Here is an 11,200-nt window from a genome sequence, read left to right on the forward strand (position 1 = left end):
TTGCAAAAACACCCACAAAAGTCAAGATTGGCCTCTCCTTCCCCACAAACGCTCTAGATCTCTTTAGGGTTTCTCTCTGGGGGTTGGTGGTCGCAAATGACGGCCATAAGGCCCTTTAAATAGGTCTCAAACCCCAGAAATTAGGGTTTCATTAAACAACATGGACTCGCCGAGTCCACTCATGAACTCGCCGAGTCCAGCTGTGAACTCGCGTACAAATCAGCGACCATACTCGGCGAGTCTAGACGCCAACTCGCCGAGTCTCCCCTCAACACCCAAAATAAAAGAGCAAAACATCATTCCTGGGAATCCGGGTGTTACAATTCTCCCCCACTAGAATCAAACTTCGCCCTCGAAGTCTTACTCTGCAACCAACTCCAAATGCTGCTCCCGCATCTCACGCTCCAGTTCCCAAGTCAACTCTGCCCTTTCCGATGCTGCCAATGGACCTGCACCAGTGTCACTTCCTTGTTCCTCAAAACCTTGATTAGCCGATCCCTGATCGCCACCGGTCTCTCAGCATAATTCAGGCTCGCATCCACCTGAATATCTTCTAATGGCACCACTGCCGACTCGTCGGCTATACACTTTCGCAACTGCGACACGTGGAAAGTGTCATGAATCTGACCCAACTCCGCTGGCAACTCCAAACGATAGGCTACCCTTCCTACCCTCGCGATAACCCTGAAAGGACCAATATATCGGGGCCCCAACTTGCCCCTCTTCCTGAATCAGATCACTCCTTTCCAAGGAGAGACCTTCAGGAGCACGAAGTCGCCGACCTGAAACTCGAGCTCGGACCGGCGTCTGTCCGCATAACTCTTCTGACGACTCTGAGCGGTCAACAACCTCTGCCTGACCTGCTGGATCTGCTCTGTCGTCTGAAGCACAATCTCGGCGCTGCCCATCACACGCTGCCCTACTTCTCCTCAGCAAATAGGGGTTCGACACCTCCTCTCATACAACAGCTCAAAGGGCGGCATGCCAATGCTCGAATGGTGGCTATTGTTATCAGAAAACTCCGCCAAGGGCAAATACGTGTCCCAACTCCTGCCGAAATCCAACACACATGCCCGGAGCATGTCCTTGGGCGTCTGAATCGTCCGTTCACTCTGCCCGTCAGTCTGTGGGTGGTATGCGGTACTAAAATGCAGTTTCGTACCCAATTCCTCATGAAACTTCTTCCAGAATCTCGAAGTGAAACGTGCATCTTGATCTCAGACAATCGAGATCGGCACTCCATGTCGCAATACCACCTCTCTCACGTACATCTCTGCCAACTTCTCCGCGGAAGAGCTCTCACTGATGGCCATGAAGTGAGCACTCTTTGTCAACCTGTCCACAATCACCCAAATTGCATCGACACCCCTCGCGGTCCTTAGCAATTTGGTGATGAAATCCATGGTAATCTGTTCCCATTTCCATTTGGGAATCTCTAATGGTTGCAGCTTACCATGTTGACGCTGGTGCTCGGCCTTCACCCTGCGACAGGTCAAGCACCTCTCTATTGGCCAACATGGTTGTAGGATATCATCAATTAACCAAATGCTTCACGATGGGGTGATTGTTTCAATCCGCATGGAGGAAACTTGTTAGGCTCCAAACTTCAAAGTAATTGTTTCAATTCGCCTTCAAGGTTCGGAGTCCAATTTGAGCGTAAGTCGATCAATCTACAAAGTTCCTTCACTAGTGGATGTCTAATTTCATCGCCATAGTTTTCAACCCTTATGAAACCCTCGATTCCTTGAACATTCGCATTGTAATTTGTGACATCCCCTAATTTTCCGGCAAGAAAAGACCGATTTGTTTATACTTTATTTTAAAAATCAAAGTATCATTTTAAAGAAAAGTGTTGCAGAATTTGTTCTCAGAAAACATGATAAATATATTATCAAATCATTTCCGAAGAAATGTATTTTACTGATTTTAAAACTTTGGGATGTCCAATACAAAAACATAAGCATAAACATACCTTACATTTATTTACACTAGTGATCTACATCTCCTTTAAATCTTTCAATGTAAAGTAGTTTCGTATTGATACCTGTGATACAAATAGACTGAATGGGTCAGGTTGGAAAACCTGGTGAGTTCATAGGGTTTTCTACCCACAATAATATAATTATTATGTTTAATCATCAAACAATCAACCCAATTACCATCCCCATTATCTTCTTTATTCCTTAAGGATCTACCCTACGAATACTCTATCATTCACTTTTTCATTCATAAGGATTCTCCTAAGGAATAGGAACGAAGTACATCATTGCCTATGGCATAATAACTGCCAGTGTTATCGATTAGGCACAACTGCCAATATTATCATTTAGGCATAACTGTCAGGATTATGACATTCTCTATTTGGCACATCTGTCAATATTATCCTTTAGGCACAACTACCAAGATTATGTTGTATCTATTAGGCACAGCTGCAAATATTATCCTTAGGCGCAACTGCCAGGATATTTAGATTACAACTGGTGACCACGTAAATCAAAAACACCTAAGGGTTATAGCGCAACTTCCAATATTCATCTATATCATCTTTCATCCCTCATTATTTATCTACCTGTGTTCTACCCAACATATTCGTAGATATAAAATACATATACAGTTTAAATTATTTAAAACATGTATAAAGCGTTCATCCAGCATAGATATCAGGAACACAAATAATATGCACACATAACATGTAATTTATATTTAATACTTCATATCTATGTGTAAGATGAAAGTAACTATGTACTCACCTTAGTAGCGTGATTGGATAGAATCTAACTAGAAACGGTCAGCGGTTCGTCTTTGCCAGGCTCGTGAAGGGAAACGGCCTTCAGAAAACAAGAGAGAATGAAAGTAGAAGGTGCGGGAATGGCTGAGGTCGAACTGGCTATTTATAGGCTGATTTTTGGCCTCTCACATCATGAGAATTCATTACTCACGTCGTGAACCATGCATGAATCACCTCATAGCTTCGCCATCTGTGTTTTAGGCTTCAATAGTGTCCGTTTGACTGCTCACGTCGTGAGAATTCATTACTCACGTCGTGAGATTTTGAGTTATCGTTCCATAGACTTCTAGCTTCGAAATGTGGTGTTTTGAGTCATCATATCGTGATAAAAGAGGCTCACGTCATGAGTCCAGTCAAATTAGGGTTTCTGACACGTGCCATGCTCTTAGACAACTGTATCTTCGGAAGGTCGTAACTTTTGCATACGAGCTCCGTTTTTGGCGTTCTTTATATCCACGCGTAGGTGGAGACGTACCCTACAACTTTCATTTAGACCCTTAAGGCTAAAAAATAATTTATCGCAAACTCACTTTTTACGATTCCTAGCGTCGTTCCGGTTTTCTCACGAAACTTCGACAGGTCATAACATCTTCGTTATAGCTCGGATTTCAGCATTCTTTATATGTATAGAAACCTTGTGACATATACTACAATTTAGTTAAGATTATTTATTCTAAATAATAATCTATGAAAAAAGTCATTTTTTGACGCTTATTGTCTCTTAATTGACTAACCCGAATCTATAGGCGCTACAATTATCTCCCCCTTAGGATGATTACGTCCCGGAATCATCAACAAAACAGGGCTTGTATAATGACTCTGTGTGTTATATTTTCATCCTAGGTAAATCATATCTTATATGTTCCTTCGAATGAGTGTTTAACTCTTGGACTTCTTGACCGCAGGCGATGCTCAATCTTGCTCCCGCTCTCTATCTCACGTTCGACTTTCAATCGTAATCTTAGAGTTAGAAAATCAATCCTTATTGAAGACTCCTTCTTCTTAAAAGACTTAATATAAGTTCTTTCCTTCATTTATCGTAACATACCGATGGGTCATGTTCTAATGACCTCTCATCGTATGATGCAACGCTTAAACTCAGGTCTCTTAGAGTCAAATTCCAGAATGGAATATATCTCTCTTCATGTTCTAATGTGATATATGATAGGTTTTATACAAACAATCCTATGTGTGCATGCAACCCTAGAGTTGGATCTATAATTTCACTATTAGTCACACAAAATTATGAACACAAAAGGAAACCTAGCATGCATCTACTATTTTCAACATTGACATAGGAGAATAGAATGCAAAAATTTATTATTATATAGTAATAACAACTAATTCCTTGAGTTTCCTTAGCTCTTGAAAGCAAGTACCATAAGTGTAGTACCTCTAATGGCTCACAAACACACTTGGGTGAGAGGATTCATATAAGAGAGAGGAGGAAGGGTACTAAGCTCAAAAATTCGGCTATAGAAGGGTTTCCCAAGGGTTGGCCAAATTCTTAAGCCTAGGGGGCTATTTATACTTGAGGCTAGCTAGGATTTCAAGGTGGAAACCCTAATCCCTTAGCTTAGGGCCTAAGCAAGTCCATGGGCTCCTTTCCTTAAGCCCTTAGACGAAAACTCGTAGATCCTTCTAGGATTTTCGTCAAAGCCTTAATAAAGGTGATCCAATAGCCTAAAGTCTCAACTATCAAATAATTACAAAACAGCCCCTGTACTTTTAATTAATTCATTTAATCCCAAAATTAATTCCTAATTAATTTCTAATTAAATACTAATTAATAATATAATCCCTAATTAATATATTATTCTTATAATATATTAACAAATCATATTTATACCCCAAGCTATCATTCTTAACAATAAATCAGCCTCTCTCCTTAATAGTCATCCTGTCCAGTCACTAGTGTGAAGGCAACCCTAAAGGACCATGCTACAACCGGGTCAAGTACATACCAAATATAGTTATGGACTTAGACACTAATTCAACAGTCTCCCACTTGGATAAGTCTAATAACTATTCTGTGTATGACTTCAGATCCCGATCAGCAATTCTAGCTTTCAAAAGTCGTTGTCAACTCTGATCTTATCAGATACTCGTCCTTTAGATAAGGGATCATATATTCCTCCATTCTAGATATCCTATGAACTGAGACATGGATTTTAATCATACTCTCTGTTCATGTGTTGTTTCCTGATTTTCGATTTTCGACGACTGAATAATTAAACAAATTAAATCAATCCAGGCCCGGTCGGGCACTTTCGTTTGTCGTCCCCAAACCATCGAAGGGCCCACAGATATCGCTTTTATCCCACTTTGGGTAAAAGGAACGGGTAAACCTTGACTCAGAGCTCGCTTGTACCTACTCATCAAATCACACACAACAATATGTTTTAAACACCAACTTACTAGTGCGTTTACATATTATCAATGTGAAACCAACTTGCAGAATACAACTCACACATCTCAATTTCAAGAATATAATATATTATCGTCTCACCAATCACTCGTGATAAAATTCATGAAGCGATCCAAGTGAGCGTGGGTTTAATCCAATGCTCAAATCATGTTCATAAGCACTCATGAATGTTGCAGCAAACCTTTGCTATGTCTAACACATTTTAGATAATCTACAAATCAATTCATGAAAATCTTCTTTCATACCTACTTCCAAAGTATGAGCGATGTGGAACCATTCGAATAATTCGATTATTCTTAAATAACTCAATTATTCAGGAAGTCAAAACATGCAAAGTGAAACACAATAATAATCGAATCCAATATGGCCACAAAGTTTTGAGTATAAATAAAACTCCTTTTATTTAATCACCATATTGATTACACATTATTCATTGTATAATGTTTCGGGTAATTAACTTATTGCTTAAATTATAACAACAATTGTCCTATGCTCTTAGCATGCAAAATATGTTTACCTATGGTCCTTACTTTGTGAAATAGTATAATTGGATAACATTTTCAATCACACTCATTTCACAATTCCCAATCCTTACCACAAGTGTAAGAATACCAAATTCTTGCCGCTTACAGAATATGTTAGATTCTAACATTTTATGCAATGATCCTTTTGTAATGTCACAACACCAAAGTCACAAAGACTTTTGCTAATGAAATTACAAAGTCCTCTATTGGAGATTGTTGCAAGAAAATTCCATAGACATGAAGTCTCACATTTAAAGTACATTCCTTTGAACATCCTTCTTGCATAAAAGTTTCGCTAATCTAGACATAGATTCTTAACATCCAACTCCCACATATGGAAACATTTCCATATTTGTCATATGACAACTCATTCTAAATAGAATCCTATCTATTTATAATAATGTCGATATGGTCCATCCATCACTATACTTCCACGTACTCACAAGCCACAAATCTTTAGCGAACCTCAGATCGTCCTTTGACAGTTGTTTAATAAATTTAGTCATGATCAGTTCCAGTCCTTTTTTCCTCTTAATACCCTAGGCATTTGGAAAATTTTGGAACGGTCAAATGTTATAGCATATGCAATCGATCCTATACCTGAAGCGTATGGGACACGATGCATAATGTCTTACATAAAGATGTGATACTTTACTAGTCTTTTGTCATAATATTTCAATTTGTCATGTTCTCACAATTCGAACTATGAAAAGGGATGTCGTAATCATAATTGAATTTTGAGAACACAATTCATATATTTAACTACATTTGATTAAAATCTCTCGATCTAAGCTCTTAGATTTCGAAACGAAGTACAATACTCTCTCCCTTAATTATAGCAAAATAATCTTTCAACCATTGCAACTTGGCAAAGTAAAACTCTTATTTTCTATAATTAATATTCTTGACTCGCAACTTTTAAAATAATAATCATTCTCCCACTAACATGATGATTATATCTTTACTAGCATAACATTTCTGCTCCCACTAGCTTTGACATGTATTCAGAAAACAACTGAACTTCTAGAAGACAATGTTTATTGAATTTCTTAAGTTCATATTTCTAATACTAGATGGATTGATAAGATTTATCTAAGCTTCTCAAACTCATACACCTTTCCTTAGATAGCTTATATGTATGTGTCTAAACGATTCTAGAACTTATAACAATAAGTCTAAAATTGTTCAGACCCATTGCCATTTCCCACAAATCGAACTATGAAGAGGGATGTCATAATCATAGTTGAATTTTGAGAAATCCAAATTACATAAGGCTATCTTCAAAATCCTTCTTAGTGAAAGCGTTTCCTCACAATCATTTTCATGAAGGAGAGAAACCTTATGACACTTAGATTTTTGTGGCGTAAGTGTTCCTATCCATGTGAATTTGTCATAACCATAATCATAAGATAATAACTGTGACAAATCCAAACGCTTATGGATCGAACTTGTCCATTCTTAATTTCTTGCCATCAAGGGTCCCACCATTTCTTCCTAGTTATTGAGCAGCTCACCCTTACCTATCAATGTACCTTCATTGATCAAGGTGCCTTGCCCTTATGCAGCCCACTTGAGAACTCATAGAAATCATATGCATAGTTGACCAAACTGGAATGACATAGAAACACAATTATGTCAACACGATAGGTTATAGACCTCAAGTAATGTGCTAGTGATTATCGATTACTTTTGTTCTTGATTTGTTCTTGAACCCTTTTCAAGATCATTTAGACTCCCACTGACCTGTTGACATATAAGATTCTCTTATCAAGAAACATTTCTTGACAAAACAAATATTCAAGAGTTAGTGTGTGTCTTTATCAAGACAAAACTACATGCAATTTGCTACTGGTTGGTCTTTGTCTTATCCAAGACATCACAACTTACCAAAATGTGTAAAAGAATCCACTTAAGATTATGTCACTCAAGTCACAATCTTGGAGTATGAATCTAAGACTTGATTTTGGCACGAAGTACAATTCATCTTATTGACTTAACCACTACAACAATTCATGATTCCTCTTCTTAGACCAACTAGTGTACTAAGGTGTGCTTAGAGGATGAATTGTAATATGGTTCTTAAGACAATCATGAAACACGATACAAAAGTACTCTCCCTTCTTCTTAGATTGGATAAAACTTTATATTTCTGCCTTCATTTATTCTTCTTATTCGTTCTGCCATTCATTGAAACTTTTCAATGATTCAGGATCATACTTAATCTTGTAAGTATAACCATATTTTCTAGACTTTTAGTAAATCATCACGAATAATGTTATTGTTATTTATGGTGGACTTGACCAGTGTACAACATTGTGAACTCGATCTCCTAGTCCTTCACTTTACTCTTTGTCAAGGAATTAGCCTTAAAAATTTTCTAAGTACCAAGATTTCCATACATCACATGATTCAAATCATATGATTCCAAGCTTCTTCCAATTGAAACTTGGGCGATGGGAATCTTTCCTTACTTAGAAAATTACGAGACTACCATAAATAACATAACTAAGAATCACGTCCACTTAATATTGCTTATAGTGGTAACACACAAGTATCAATTTTCACAATTGCCATTGCAAGGAAATATAAATAAGATAAAATCAAAATTTATTTATTGCAGAAAAATATATCCTTACAAAGAAAATGAAAAACTATGCTATTACATATTCCTAAGCAATCTATCATAACTCTAAGCAGTAGCTCAAAAATCCGATCATCGAATCCATGCGATCATAATCCATTTATTTGTGATCAAATTCAGCTCGCTCCTTCCTTTAAGCTTCCTTTCTTTTCTTCGATCCTTCAAAACATTGAAATGTAATCTTATCACATCATGTATTAATAATCTCCGAATATAAACTTAATGGAGTTAGATAGTGAATTGTACCTAAACCAGAGTCATACATCTTGACTCTCCCATCTCTTAGATCTCTCAGGTAGTCAGGGCAGTTTCGCAACCAATGCCCCTTCTTTTGGCAGTAGAAACATATGGACTCCTCTAGAATGGTACACAAGACTATCTCAAACTTAGCCTTTATCATGTGTAGAGAAAACTTTTCTGGACTTCCAATGTTGCCATTGCCCTTAGGATATTGATTTATCAGACAAATTTGCTCGACCAGTGCGCCAAATCATTTCTGATTTAGCAGCAATAAGCAAATAAGTCAAATCAATAAGGGTCACGTCGTGGTCCATCATATAGTACTCTCTAACGAACTTACCATATGATTCAGGAAGTGACTGAAGAACCAAGTCCACAGTCAACTTCCTTTGTAACCTCATATCCAAGACATGAGCACATACAGACTTTCCATCTTTGTGTCTTATTGCCAATAGGGCTTGAGCGACCTTGAACTTTTCAAGTCTTCGAACACGTGGGTCAAGGAGAATTATCGGAGGAGGTGGAGGAAGTGAAGCATGATTTCCATTTCCACAATCCAATCGTGGAATATCATCTTCACGTGGAAAACCTTTTCCAATGGATTTAGGAAGACCATAGTTGTCAGACTTTGACATCTACAAACGGGAGAAATTTCAAGTTTAGTTGATTGAGTCCTTAATAAAACACCCAAATGAGATATTAAGGCTAGGACCTAACGCAATATCCTACAAATTTGAAGATGGATGCCGTAATCCAACTTGCAGAACATTTGAAGGTAGGGTAAATGATGATTTACCAATTTCCACCATGAAAAATGAAAAAGAAATTTAAGTTTTAAATGTATTGAAAACTCCCAGATCTTTTGAGATTCATTGAACTTTTAAGTGACATGTTTAAATCTCGATATGCCCCTCGATTTGTGACTGAGATGTCGAGGATCACAAAACAAGGTGTGAATAACCATGCAAATATACATGGTGTCCCCAATGTTACAGTCACCTATTCGATGTGCCGGTTAACCACACACGCTCCACCAAACTATGACAAAATCGAGTCACCCTTTGCTACCTTTGCTTAGAACTCAATTAGTGTGCCGGTTAACCACACATGCTCTACTAACGTCTTAGCAAAGGTACAAACTGTAATTTCATGGAATTGCATTAATTCACTTTTGCCTAAAATAACTAAGATTGGGAATTTTGAAAGAATGTTTAGTTACTTTATAATTCATTATACTTTTAATGGAAAGTGTTTGCCCTATCCTACCTGTTCGGCTCACGACCCTCCACCAATCAAGGAAGCGGTGGGTGAGAGTGGACCCCCATTAAACGGTCATTTTATAGGCCATAACCTTATACCCCCCCCCCCTTATAGATCGGCTTTGTGAATGAGGCCTACTAATGGTAAGACTAGCAGTTTATGTTATACATATATAATATTAGACTTTTAATGTTATATATAGTATAAGGGTGTATTTTACACTTTTAGAATACTAGGTGGTTTAATTTAATAAATCACACTTTTAATTTGATTAAATATAAAACATATGATTATGGATTTATTAACTCTCTTTTAATTATACTTTTAATTAACTTAACAAAACCATAAGGGTGTAATTTGAACTTTTCAAAACTAGGGTTTTTAGAATTTAGACTTTCAAAATTAAATCTTTAATCAAACAATTTAAATTTCAAAACTTGAGGGCGAGTTTTGAAACTTTTTCAAAACAATTAGGTTCAAATTTCAAAAACACTAGGGTTTTTAATCATAGTTAAAATTTTCGAAAATTAAAACCTTTTAATTTTAAAATCTTAAATATTAAAACATTGATTTAATCATTATCCAAAATAAAAAAATTATTTTGAATTATTAATTCTTGGAGGATTATCTATTAAGTTAAACAATTAATTTAACCTAATCCTTTTATCCCTTAAAATTCGAAAAATTGGGATGGGATAATTCAAAAAATCTTTAATTACCATATTTAAACAATTAAGAGATAATTACAAGATATGACATTATCCAAATCCCTAGAATTTGGGATTTATCTTGGAAAGGAGGCAATTTAGAAATTCTAGGGTTGGAAACCCTAGAATTTGAAATCTTGGAGGCTAAGGAAAGGATTTGGGAAACCCTAACCAAATTTCGAAATTTAGGGTTTATGAACCCTAATTTCGAAAATCATGCCTTTAGGGTTTATTGGCTATAAACCTTAATATGTCAAATTCATAATTTAGTATAGAGAACTAATTGAAAACAAAAACCAATGGCTTTGATGCACTGATAGGTTTTGTACAAACAATCATATGTGTGCTTGCAACCCTAGAGTTGGATATATGTTTTCACTATTAGTCATACAACATTATGAACACAAAAGGAAACCTAGCATGCATCTACTATTTTCGAAATTGATATAGGAGAATAGAATACATACCTTTTATTGTTATATAGTAATAACAACTAATTCCTTGAGTTTCCTTAGCTCTTGAAAGCAAGTACCACAAGTGTAGTACCTCTATTGGCTCACAAACACACTTGGGTGAGAGGATTGATATGAGAGAGAGGAGGAAAGGTACTAA

Source organism: Lactuca serriola, chromosome 5, assembly GCF_051521515.1.
Source record: "Lactuca serriola cultivar US96UC23 chromosome 5, Lser_US96UC23_V15, whole genome shotgun sequence".
NCBI classification, from domain to species: Eukaryota; Viridiplantae; Streptophyta; class Magnoliopsida; order Asterales; family Asteraceae; genus Lactuca; species Lactuca serriola.